The following is a 13,149-nucleotide window of genomic DNA, read 5'->3' as shown; positions in this document are numbered from 1 at the left end:
ATCTGACTCTTTCCTATGATTTCCTCTATTTCCTGGTTTTAGCTAGCTGAAAGAAAAGAAAAGAAAAGAAAAGAAAAGAAAAGAAAAGAACTATGACAACCTTCTTTTCTCTGTCTTTTTTTTAAAAGTTAATGTAGGAGCTAGTGAAAGATAACATTGAGAAACATTGAGACAGAAACTCTTTATTAGTCCACAAGTGCAGAACTTGCAGCAGTTGTGTAAGCATCCCTCACAGTAAGGTGTAATGTGTTTCAGCCCTGAGCTGGATTGACTATCTCCAGGCTACTAGGGGTGAAAGTATAATTCAGGCTTTCTGCTCACTCGGCCATTGCCAGTCTACTGAAACTACTAACAAGAGTGCCAGCTAGTGCCAATGGTTTTGTGATGTGAATTATTGCCCCTTAGGAACTATAACAGAGACGACTAACTCTTTTCCCAACCATTTACAGATTGTAACGCATTTCACTTATTGAGTCTGGTTGGAATTGAACTGATGAACCACAAAAACCCCACTAATACCTTGAACCATCCCAGTCCTCTCTATGTGTCAAAGTGCCATTATACATTGCTTTCTCCCTTTGTGGCTTTTCTTCTCTCACCATTGTGTGCAACTCTCAAAAACTGATGTCTACTTTGAACAATTTGAACTGACAAATCAGGCTTTTCCCAATGAGTCCATCTTAACTGGCTTTGACCTGAATTTTTCAGAAGAACAGAGAAACTGATAGCTGTTTGTTTCTATGTTTTCAAAGCAAGAGGAGTATACATTGAGTAAAGATTTCATTTTGCTAGTTGCTTTTAAACGCAATATATGGCGAGCTATCCAGGCAAAGCAGGGGCATGTGCAGGAATAAAAATGTGGCCACTTTTGGAGGGGCACTTCCTGTGCCTCCCGCAGCTGGAGAAGCTCGCTCTCCCTTCCCCCCCACAAGGCCAGAAGAGCTGGATCTCCCCACCGCAGCCCTGGGGCCAGTAGAGCTGACTCTACACCACTCCCCCCATGGCCCATGGAGCTCGCTATCCACTGGCAGCCAGAGGAGCTGGATCTCCCCCCACGGCCCCAGGACCAGAGGAGCTGTAATCTCCTGCCCTGGCCCGGGATGGAGGAGCTCGCCCTCCCCACCCCGGCCCCAGAGGAGTTTGATTGCACACATCCCTGAGGCAAACTCAGATCTATTTGTATACCAGTGGAAGACTATTTCCTTACTGAAAGGCCTACAATCACAAAGAAACTAGAATAAATAGACTGTGCCTGAAGCTGACAAAAGTTAGGAATTTTGAAGTCGAGCATCACAATCTCACAGCAGCATGACCCCAGGGCAGAGTAACAAACTACACTTTGAATCACCTACCTTTTCTTCAGTCTCTGACTCCTCCTTCATTCTATTTTAAAAGTACAGCCGTAATACTATTTTAAAGCACTGCTTTGTGGTCCATTTTAGATGCATTTAAAATTACAGTAAGTGCACTGACGACTGCTCAGTCTCAGTGCAGCCAGTAAGAAAGCAATCCAATGACCCCAAGTTCACTGAGATTTGTGGAGAACAATAACACATGCCGCAATACATAAAGAAATATACTGAATACTTTCAATACAAAATTCTTAGAACTGTTGGACAGGCTTCAGTATGTGAACTCGCTCGTCCAAATGGTATTGCTAAATAGCATGATTCCAGTCAGAAGACTGACACTGTGTCGTTGCGTAACTCATAACCATAGCAATGTGACTTCTGTAAATGCACTATGCATTCATTCAGCAACTTAAAATCTCAACAGTCACATATGGTGAATAAAAGCATCTTTCAAGATATTTTTTTGAAATATGAGAGCTCTTTGGTGTTTTTTAAGTAAGAAAAAGAGAATGTAGAGGTTGTGAAGCCAGAACGCTAGCAGTAGAAATTGGAATCCTTTATTTATTCACAGAATTGAGGTAGCAGGGGCAGGTTTCACCACCAATAAAATACAAGCATCATGACCATTGTTCTGGCAGCATGCCTGAACACTGACTTAGAGTGACCATCTCTAGGAATGAGAGAAGTAGTTCATCATTTTCGGTGCATAATTAAGCCATCACTTGGGCTGCCCAAAGTGACTAACTATGATAACAGATTTTGTAATGGGGATGTATAGCAACTAAGAACTAGACTGAAATGCCAGTTTTGTTTCACATAGGTCAGTAAGCGGCCAATAGATGGTAATGACTTTACCAAACTGGCATGGTCTCAAAGTGGTGACCAAGAGATTAAATATTCCTTTTTGAAATTTTTTATTAGCAGCTTCAATAGCAGTTAGCTATTGAAATGGTCAAGTTCAGTAAGACACCATTAAGGCTAACTTGGCCCCTATCCATACAGTCCATGAATCCACAAGTGGGAGCTGCAAATTGGGAAGGAGGAACCTAGTTAACCTATTCAGTGTTTTTGAGATCCACTGATTAAAAGAACAATATAAATATTATTCATATTAGAGTGTAATGAAACTGTTTTACTAGACACAATAAGGTTCAATTGTTCTTTTTCTACCTTGTCTTTTTTGTATGTTTTCAAGAATGTTTTCCACCTTTTATAAATTCTTTTTTTTTCTTTTGCTTTAGAAATTCATTGATCTATAATTGCATTGTTGGAATAAAACTAATCCAAATTTTAAGCAAAATGCAATACGAACATGCCAGGAAATTATAGGTTATAATCAGCTACCAGAATAAGCCCAAGCAAATGCAATAAACACATTCCAATTGATAAATAAATAAAAATTAGCTACAGCTTTCAAAAAAAACTGTTACTGTATATCACGTGATTGCACAGAATTCTTCAAAGCTTTTAGTAAATCTCTGTACCATTATACAAAATTTCATGGAAATTAAACGTAGAGCACACTAGCAAGAACATTGCCAATATAAAGAGCATGGGATTGGGTCCATGATTTGTATTAAGATTTGTTCTCCAAACAAAAGGACTTATTTTAACATTGGTTTAAAAGCAGAATATGAGCCCAATTCCATCCCCATTGAAATCAACAAAACTCCCATGTGTTCAAACATCTCACCTTTGGCTTCAGCAGAATTAGATTTCAGCCTTCCCACATGCTTGGATGAAAAATGTGTTGATAATTTAATGATCCATTTCATAGATAGCTAAAACATAAGTTTACTTTTTGAGTTTGCTACAGTTAACTCTTCCTTTGCCACCTTGGAATTACCTCCATAATATTGCTGTCTACACAGGGCTATATCTGAAGATCACTGGGAAATGTCAGCTAGTGCTGAATCCAGTGGCTCATTTGTTTATAAATGTCTTATAGGGCAGCTTGCTAAATATGCTCTACAACCTGCTCTGCTTCCAATTTGTTTTCAGGTTAGTTTTGACCTATAAAGCCCAGCTATCTAAGAAGCCACCTTTCTCCTTTCATGGTACCTCAACAGTTGTGATCAGTGGAGATGTCAGAGCGAACAAGCCCTTAGTTTAAACAGGAGGAGACTAGTGCCAGGACTATACTGGTCTTCTATAAGCTGGCACAGCTTGCTCCACCATGCTACTCAGCTTGCCATTTACCTGTCGATGACAACAGGAGGCTATTGTCAGGACTACACTGGCCTTGTATGAATTGGTGTAGCTCTGTGCACCAGGCTGCTCAGCTTGCCACATAAAAAGAGAGGACAAGGGAGGTAGAGTACTATATTATTTGCATCTGACATAAAATGCAAGAAAACCCCTTCTGGAAACAGACTCTTTCAAATGTGCTCACCATGTGAGTCAATCCCAGATCAAATCCAATATGGGAACTCTAATGGAGTGCAAATCAGCCCACAAGTACTAAAGAATTCATGGAAATGACTTCCAAACCTACTCATAATGCCCAACAAGGACTGAACTGGATTTTTGTCCTAAAGGGAGAGATCAGGGGTGTTGTAATAGTGCCTATAATCTGATCTGACCACCACTGCATCCAAGCAAAGCTAAGGAGGACTTCTCTCCTTATCCTGTAAGGGGAGGAAGAGGAGCAACCATAAGGAGGCTGAAACTCCTGCCGCTGGTGCACCATGCCTTCAATACGTGACAGGCTAAAGAGCAAAAAAAAATAAAAAAATAAAAAAATCAGTGCTCTGCACTTTACAAAGGCTCCCATCTAATTTTGGCATGAGTTCAAGGTGTTGATCCTGAATATCAAAAGCCCTCAGTGGGATAGGCCCGTGTTATCTCAGAGCCCACTTCTCTCTTCATGCTTCATGTATCAGCTATGGTCAAACACAATACTGCAATTAGCAATCCCTAGAATGAAACTCTCAAGGGCAAGGTATTCTAGATGCAAGGCCTTAGGCTGTGAAGCTCTCTAACACCAGAGGACTAGCATGAGCCTAAGTCTTGGTATAGAGCATGATCTGCTTGAGCAGGCTTTCCCACAATAATAATGATCTCCTGCAATGGTCTCATGAAAAACAGCCATAATTAGATAAAATAAAGGTGAGAAAGAATGTTTTAGATCTATTTTGGACAGAACAATAGTTAGGTACCTTATTTATGTAAAAGGCACCTCGACATTATTGTGCTGGATACATTCGAAATGTTAAGGGAAGGATAAAAACTGTTTTTCCAATTCTGATACCGGGCTCTGAGACTCTTGGAGGATATTAATAAATAATAAATACAACTAATAATATTGTGGGTCACCATCTATAGCATTAATCTTCAACCATAATTCATATCTTTCTACACAGTGGTTTGTTTCTCTTACCACATAAGCTTTTAGATTGCTGTGCTGAGCAAACTGGTGCAGTTAGGTTTTAAGTACCAAGTTCCAGTCTTCAGTTTACTTTTAGGTATGTTCTGACTCCTCATCCTTTAACTTTCTCTGAGCCTCCAGCTCATGTTTTCCCCCTTTCTCCCTAGGTGTGTCATAGCAACTACTGCTGCTTCGCTCCACTTCAGTGGTGCAGCCTGGCAAGCAGCTTCTCTTCATTCTCCAGAGTACTCAGCCAATGCCACATCAGGGATGAGCCAAAAGGCTCCTAGTGACAGGGCAGCATCGCCACTCCTTTCCCTATAAATGTTTCTGTAAATCAATCCCGAAAGAGTAACAGACTCAATTGAGAGATTTCCCTGGAGCTTCAGTTGCCACTCAGCATGTTTCACACTTACATTCATGCGTATCTGAAGTGGGTTCAGGACCAGGCTGAAAGCAGCGTTTGTAAGGATTTCTGAGCAACTGCGGGAAACCAGTTGAGGTTTCAAAAGTCTCAATCTAGTTATTCCTGCTCCATTTTAGCTGCTGCATTTCCTAAGGCCAAAAAAACCCCTCTATTGTGAACTTTTAGGATGTTCCTTCTTAATTAAAGAAGCTAATTTTCTATCCTATTTTCAAAAAGATAGTAATTGTGAATTAGCATTGGACTGGAAAGAAAGGCGGGAGTGCTAGTGGGAAGTGAAGAGGATAGTCAGGGATGATTGAAGAATTTGTTTGGTCTGGAAGGCAGCAAGGATGAGACTTGGGAGGGTGCCAGAGAGGAGAGAGTTGCCTTCAAAGGGTTTGGCTACGTATCTATTTAGGGGATGGAACTTATCTTACCTGAATTGAAATTCTGAATCTTTTGAGACTGAACTGCTTTTTAACATGGTTTTCAAAGACAGCTCCATTGTCTCTGCAGACTCTTGCTCTCTTAGTCCAATAGGTTCATTCATTCAGATTTTTGTGCCAGTCATAGCTTAGGCACAGATTGGGCCTTTGTGACCCTTTCAGTGCCACTGCACTCTACAAGTGATATTACATAGAAACAAAACAAACGTCTATGTGGTCAAGGTTGAAAATTCACGCACTCAGGAGTTAGGAAATGCCTAATGTTGCCTGTACAACAGGTGCCCTTGTGCATATGCATCCTTCTGTTCCTGTCCCTTCCCCCCTCCCTAGCCCCCCCCTCCCCCCCCCGGCTCCTGCTGCCATTGCTCTCCCGTTGCTCCTTCCCCTCTGACCGTCCGTCACTCTCTGGGGACAGCGCATGCACAGTCTGGACAGCATGTAGGAGATATGTTGGGCCTGAACCAAAGCTCAATACAGATGGAGTTTTCAGAGATTATAGCTGCCAAACTGTAACAACTCTCTATTCAGCATGTGCAAACTGAGATATTTCAGAGGCTTATAACTTGGCCAAATGTGGGAAAATTTTCACACACATGGCAAATTGCACATTCCTGACACCCAGGCAACCCTACTTGCCAAATTTCAAGTCTCTGCTCTGCAGCATGAAAGTGGTACAGCTTCTCAACAAAACAGTTGAACAATTTTTTTTTAATATGGGCAAAACAATGTATTTGGCCCTAATCGCATTCTTAGAAATGGCAGAACTGTTTTAGCTGAAACGTCCCCAAAAAATTAAGCCTGGGACAGCCATCTTGCATAAAAATTTCAACCCAAAAGGTTTTAGTTTTCTAGGCTATAAGTAACCGAAAACAGGGTCTCATAATGGAAATTGTCATGCAACCTTAATTATAGTTTACTCGGTTGGTAATAGTCTATGGCAGAAATCTCAATTTATATTTCATGATTATTATAACCTCAGTTCTTCCACTAGATTGATGATCATTGTACAAAGATTTTTTGTTCATTTTAGCAGAGATATTTTGCTATCAAATTATTACATGTACCATTTGCACAATAAGAGTGTATAACTTGTTCCTGGTGCCCAGTGGTCCCCACCGTGAGCTGTGCCAGTGCCACAGGGCCAGTCCTGAGCACCTAACCCTTTTAACTTTCTTCTTCCATATCTAATAGAAGAGGCTTTAGGTGTCTGTGCAACAGGACAGAGGTAGTAATTAATGCATGGCCTATGGCAAACATGGAGAGGCGTTAGCAATTTCTGAAGGAAATTAGTCAAAATGAATCTCAAGAAGATATGGAAGATGGCACAAGTATGTGTGTATGAAAAAGCAGGTGCCCTATCACTGACACGACATCTTCAGCCAGTGCAGTGTCTGACATGAAAGTTTGCAATGTGAAATCATACATTAGAAACTTCAGCTCTATTAGAGCAGTGGTTTTCAACCTGTGATCTGCAGACTATGTCTAAGATTTCCAAGAGGTCCACCTCCATGTGAAATTTTTCAGGGGTCCACAAATGAAAAAAGGTTGAAAACCACTGTCTTAGAGAACAAATATACTCAATAATTATTGCCAGCTTCACCACTAAAATGTTAACAATATGTTTGAACTCCTAAATATTGAATTTACTTAGCCATTTTTCAGCATATCAGTTTGGAAGATATTCTAGATACTTGCCAGATGTGGTTGAGGAACACTACAACACAAAGTTTATTTATCTTTAGATCACCCCATTCTCTCTCTCTCTCTCTCTCTTCCCCCGTCCCCCCAAACTGGAGATAAATGATTACAGAATTTTCTAATGATCTTGCAAGATAAATATTAAGAGTTAGCAGAGCTAAAATTATTCTATTGAAATGAGTATTATATTTTTAAATGCTAGTGCTAAGAACATAAACCTTTTCTAAGTCCTGCTTCTCAGCACAAGAGATCTAATGCAGTGACGTCACCTTGGAGAGGAAGCAAGGATTATCTCCTCATTGCTGCATTATTGAGGAATGGCTGCATTATTGAGGAATGGTGGTGAAACACACCTACACATATATGTTTAATTAGAACCAACACGGAGTTCTCTGATACAGTCGGAAACAATAGGTCACGGATTTTATAAGCAGCACATCTTGTTTTCAGCAGTTACAGTGTCTTGTCTTTCTACTTTATGGCAATACTTTCCAAGCATATTTTTGACGCTAAACAGGACTGGGCTGTTCATCTCCACACCACCAGCTGTCAGCCCTGTGACATTCCACAGCACAAAGCTGACAAGGAGTGGCATAAAGCTAAAAACTAAGTCTGTAGAGATCAGTAGCAATATAAAAAAAATTATCATCAGGTTTTAGGGACAGATTCTGATATACTTATTTACATGGAATAGTACCTCTACTCCACAAGCAGTCCCTTTGAAATCATTGGGACCCGCTATTTCTGGAGTAAAGCACTACTAAAGTAGAGTATCAGAATCTTGCCCTAAATTTATATCGCCAGATTTTTTACCATAATTTTCCATTTAATCTGGAAAGGAAGGAAGATTAGCTGGATTGACAGTAAAATAATTCTGTATATAGCAGAAAACCACTTAAATCAGTTCTGTTCTTCAGCATCTGTTTTTTATTATAATCATTTAATCCGCTATCAATATATCTGTAACATTTAAACAATTACCTATAGTTACGTGAATACATAGCTGATAGCCATGAAAACAGGAAATTATTCATAATACAAGACTGGATGTTCACAAAGCAAGGGGAAAGTGATCAACAGGAATTTTACCTCCTGAAAATCACATACTTATCACCAATTTTTATTTAGTATTATTGATTCGTCAAATCACTTTCAATTCCAACATAAACAAGACCAGAGGAATTTATCAAAAGGGGGAGCCTTTCTGCTACAGTTAAGACTTATCCTGCCTTTGTAATCTACTGTATCTGTGATGTCTGGGTACACATAAAGCACCTATTACAGTTTGTAGAGCTGGTCTAAGCATTCTGAGGTGAACTAGCACAATAATTTCTCTTCCACCAAAATATAATTAACTCCTTCAGTCCACAAAGTGATCTGGATCCTCCTAACGAGGATCGACAAGTGGTCATGATTTTCAAAAGACCCCAAAGTCCATCCATGGGTGGCTATAAGAAGGACCTTAAATAACCTATGGGGTTTTTTTTAGGAAAAATTTGGAACAAACTCAATCCTACTAACCAATTTACAATGTTTTACCTTTTCAAGGTTATCTTTACCAAGAAAAGAACCTGAAACGTATTTATTCTTAAATCAAAGATAAAATAAGCCCCTGACATTTCTAGGTATCCCAAACTGTGAAGGAGGAGGGGAACCAGTCACAGGCTCCAAAGCTCAGCTCTGACAGTTTGCCACTGAATTTGAGGTCAGCCACACCAGGTTTATGCAGAAGCAACTTTAGGAAATGGAGTCACAGGGTGCTGGCTAAGGCAAGACATCTAAACCGGTACTATTAGGACAGGGAAAATAAATAACCCTTTACCTCTCCCATTTTCTCTTCCTTCTTGTCTCCAGCTCAGCTGCTTACAGCTTACGTAGTGCCATTCCATGACGCTCCCTCAAAATTTTATGTCCTGGCTCCGATGGTATCTCATTTAACCAACCACCTGGAGAAAGGGAAACTCTTTCACAGATGGAATCATGACAGATAAAAGAACCAGATGAGTCATTGAGCTGAATGGGAAGAAATGGGATGGGGAGACCAAATTCTTTCAACACTGAAGCAACTCATCTATATTTCTACAGTTGTTCCTATGGCTGTTGTGTCAAGATGCAAAAATGTGTAAAAAATAAATAGAGAACAAATACTTGAAGATGTAGGATAAAATTTTCAAAAGTGCCCAAGGAAATTAGTCCCATTTTCAAAATTTCCTTAAGTACCTAAAAGCCTCGTCCATAAGTGAAAGGGGTTAAGCTATACCAGTATACCAGTGGTACCTTTATACCAGTATAACTGCACACATACCAGGATCTACACATCTATTGATGTAACTATACACACACACACAAAACTGTAATATGTAATTGTATAATGGATCAAAACATTTGGTTCACACTTTGTTTTGGGATTGTTATATTAATATGGTCCTAATAGCTTCAGTTTTGATAACAAAAATATTACCATAAACCATTCTTATGGTGACTGTTCATTACTCGCAAACAACAAATTATATATATTTTAAAATGTGAATAGCCTCCAGATTACATAACTCTTGTGTTGTATAAATGAGGCTTCATTCAATAGTTTATTTGTCATCATCTTTTAATCTCTAAGAATTTTGAATGATCATGGCTTATTGCAGAACATTTTTATTATAACAAATAGAAGATGAAAAATATAATTGTGAGGCTTTTAAACAGATTGCATTTTATTTTTTAATAACTGCCGTCTAACTGCTAGAGGGATAAAGAAAAAGGCATCTTGAATGCTACTATCCAAGATCTGGGCAATTCATTAGCAGAAAGTTAATGACTAACATCAGAGAAACCAAAGAAGAGCAGCAGCAACGACCAAGAGGCATGAGAGGCTGACATATGAGGAAAGATCAGAAGTAGCAAAGGCAAATTACAAAAGATTTGATTTGAGTAAGCCTCCAAAAGCTCAGTAGTGAAATCCTGGCCCCACTGAAGTCAATGGGAGCTTTGCCATTGATTTCAGCATAGGCAGAATTTCACCCCAGATGCTGACCTGAATCTTTTCTGAGCTCTACAAATTTTGGGGATCTGCAAAATTAAGGTCTGGTCTGCATGGTGCTGAGCAGCCAATATTGAGCGTCCTCTCCTTAATGGGAGTTGAAGGCACAAAACATCTCACATGATGAAGACATTAATTTGGAAATTTTACATGAATTGACTCTCTTATTAGACTTCCAGTACTTCCTTCTTCCAGCCAACCTGAACAACCTCATTGGGTTGTTCTGGGACTTCCCATTGAAATGAAAAAATAACGAGAGGCAAAAAGCTAATCCAACTTTCCCAAATCACAAAAAAGGCTCATTTGGTACAAATTTTGACCAAAGGTGCTGTGAGAGGAGCAGTCGTATTTTATCCAAAAATCACTCTGTATGGAAAGAACTAACTATGTATAGCTTTGGTACAGGAGGACTAAAGGAGGGGTGCAATAGACATCTACATAAACATTTGAACAGTGTAAATACAACAAGAATGTGGCAGAACTACTTAGACTTTCCCAAGAGCGTATTAGTAAGAGTAGTGAAATTTTAAGTAAGTCAAGGAAATGATAATCCAAATAAGGTGTAAGGAAGCTCTTCCTAACACTGACATCTATGGTATTAGGCCATGGAATATTCTCCATAAGGGAACATTGTTGCACATTACCTGAGTCATTTCAAGTTAGACTGGAGAAGCTACTCTAGAATATACTGTATGGACTGTCCTTCAATGGCAAGAGGTAAACAAAATAACCTCATGTCTTTTGCACCTTCATATTTCATCATCCCATATTATTTAAATTAAACCTATTTAAAATGGATTACTTACCATTTTAATTGAGCTGTTACTAATCATTAATACTGATACCATGGGAAAAAGTAAACACAGTGCATGTCACACTATAGAAATGTTTAGGAATGTAATACTGCATTCAAGAGTTTCCTCCCCATTTTCATGGTAATGAAACATTCTCTTTCAAAGTGTCAAAAACTATTAAAAGAGTTAATGAGATTTTATCAAATAACTTGCCAGTCATTTTTCCTTAGTGGTGTGGGTAGGGGGTGGATATTTTTAATTCAATGCATACAAGTGTACAATGAAACACAAACACTTTGAAGTTATTGGATCAGTTCCATCATGGGTCAGATTTTCAAAACATGGTCCCTCATTTGTACCCACAGTTAATAGAATTTCACATACAAACTGCTTCTGGTTTAACAAAACGCATTTATATATATAAAATAATTAATCATATCCTTTCCTATGATATCAGCAGAGGCCATAGCAATGCATGGTGATTTTGCTAGATCTGCAAAGGTTTATCTCCCCAAAATCACAGGGATTGATCCAAAGTCTACAGTTTTGTGGTGGGGATTTTTCTGTTTTCTATCCTACTTGTCTCAGCTCTTGTATTTCAATACCAGCTATAACTGTAAAACTCAAGGATATTAGAGAGACAAGTTGGATGAGGTAATATATTTTATAGGACCAACTTCTGCTGGTGATAGAGACAAGCTTTTGTGCCACACAGAGCCCTTCTTCAGGTCAGGGAAAGGTGCTGCAAGCGGCACAGCAAATGCAAGGTGGAACAGATTGTTTTTACCATAAGTAGTAAGCACATATTCCATTCTAAGGAAACATTCAAGGTAGAGTGGAATATGTGCTAACTACTTATGCTAAACAATCTGTTCCATCTTGCATTTAACTGTGATGCTTGAAGTATCTTTCCCAGACCTGAAGAAGAGCTCTATGTGGCTCAAAAGCTTGTTTCTCTCACCAAGAGAAGTTGGTCCAATAAAAGATATGACCTCACCCACTTTATCTCTAATATTCTGGGACTGACATGGTTACAACTACACTGCATACAATTCAAGGATATTCAAGTCAGTCAAAAATGTCTATCATCTCATTAAATCAAACTTTGGTTCCCAGGGAGCATGTTTCACATCACTTCCTTATGTGAAACTGGAACTATTAATCTAGTTTCTTGAATAACAGATTACTCATTTTAGATACATTTAGATAGATTAAGAAAACTCTGACTGAACTGATTAAGAACCTCAGGGCACACAACAAAAAATGCTTGAAGACATCCATACAGTGGTCTATACCTTTGCAGTTGCTTCAGATGCAATTTAGAATCCATGCAGGTGATACAAAGCTTCCTCCAAATTCCTCCAGGCTTTGGAAATATTAACATTTAAAGAAATGAAAACTGAATTACAGATGTTGAAGGCTAGAAAGTTAAAAGAGACTGTGCTCTCCAATAATCTACACAGGAGTACAAGACATTTTGTAGAAATATATTTATTTCATAAAAATTGTTCAGCCCTCCTTTACTACCACACTAATATGGCACTTGTGGCCCATAAACCTCTCAAGTATGTTACAGACAAGTATTTTTCCCTCCTGCCCTTGCTACTATTTTTGCTCCAGAACACTCCTAACTTCTGTTCGCCTGGGGAATGAGAGACCAGGCCCAAGTGTCAATGAAGCTGAACATAAATCCCACAAAAATCTGCAATATTCCAAAAACCACACTGCTTGAGTCAACCACTTTTAGCCCATGTCACTATAAACCTCACGTTTAACCCAGTTTAAAAATTAGTAGAAAATAGTCTGACTGTTGCCTAACTGCATATTCAAAACATGCAACATTAGTCCTCTGAACCATCCCGTCCACTGAAGGGGCTGTCATGATGTGACTAGGCAAAAACATTGTCTGGCTCTTTCTAGAAGAATAATCAAGAGGAAAACACATCCATCAACATGGACATTTAAATGGTCAATTCTAGGATTCCAAGTTAACATAGCATTAAAATAAATGAAAAAATTCACACATTTTTGAGCTATTGTTTCATCGTGTCT

General features: G+C 39.0%; 1 protein-coding gene and 1 long non-coding RNA gene across 2 annotated transcripts in view; one reads left to right on the top strand and one right to left on the bottom strand.

Moving 5' to 3' along the window:
• The window catches only part of IGF1 (insulin like growth factor 1), a 77,236-nt gene that overhangs the window by 27,175 nt on the left and 36,912 nt on the right, over positions 1–13,149 (top strand). The gene's annotated exons all lie outside the window — the stretch shown is intronic.
• Positions 9,113–13,149, bottom strand: part of LOC140902904 (uncharacterized) — an 86,879-nt gene continuing 82,842 nt past the window's right edge. The window contains exons 3-4 of the long non-coding RNA XR_012156136.1: positions 12,393–12,463; positions 9,113–9,215 (exon numbers count right to left, since the gene is read on the bottom strand). This is a non-coding gene — a long non-coding RNA (uncharacterized lncRNA). The remainder of the gene's footprint in view (positions 9,216–12,392; positions 12,464–13,149) is intronic.

The sequence above is a fragment of the Lepidochelys kempii genome, chromosome 1 (genome assembly GCF_965140265.1).
Source record: "Lepidochelys kempii isolate rLepKem1 chromosome 1, rLepKem1.hap2, whole genome shotgun sequence".
In the NCBI taxonomy this organism is placed as follows: domain Eukaryota; kingdom Metazoa; phylum Chordata; order Testudines; family Cheloniidae; genus Lepidochelys; species Lepidochelys kempii.
This window is presented reverse-complemented; position numbering and strand designations above follow the sequence as displayed.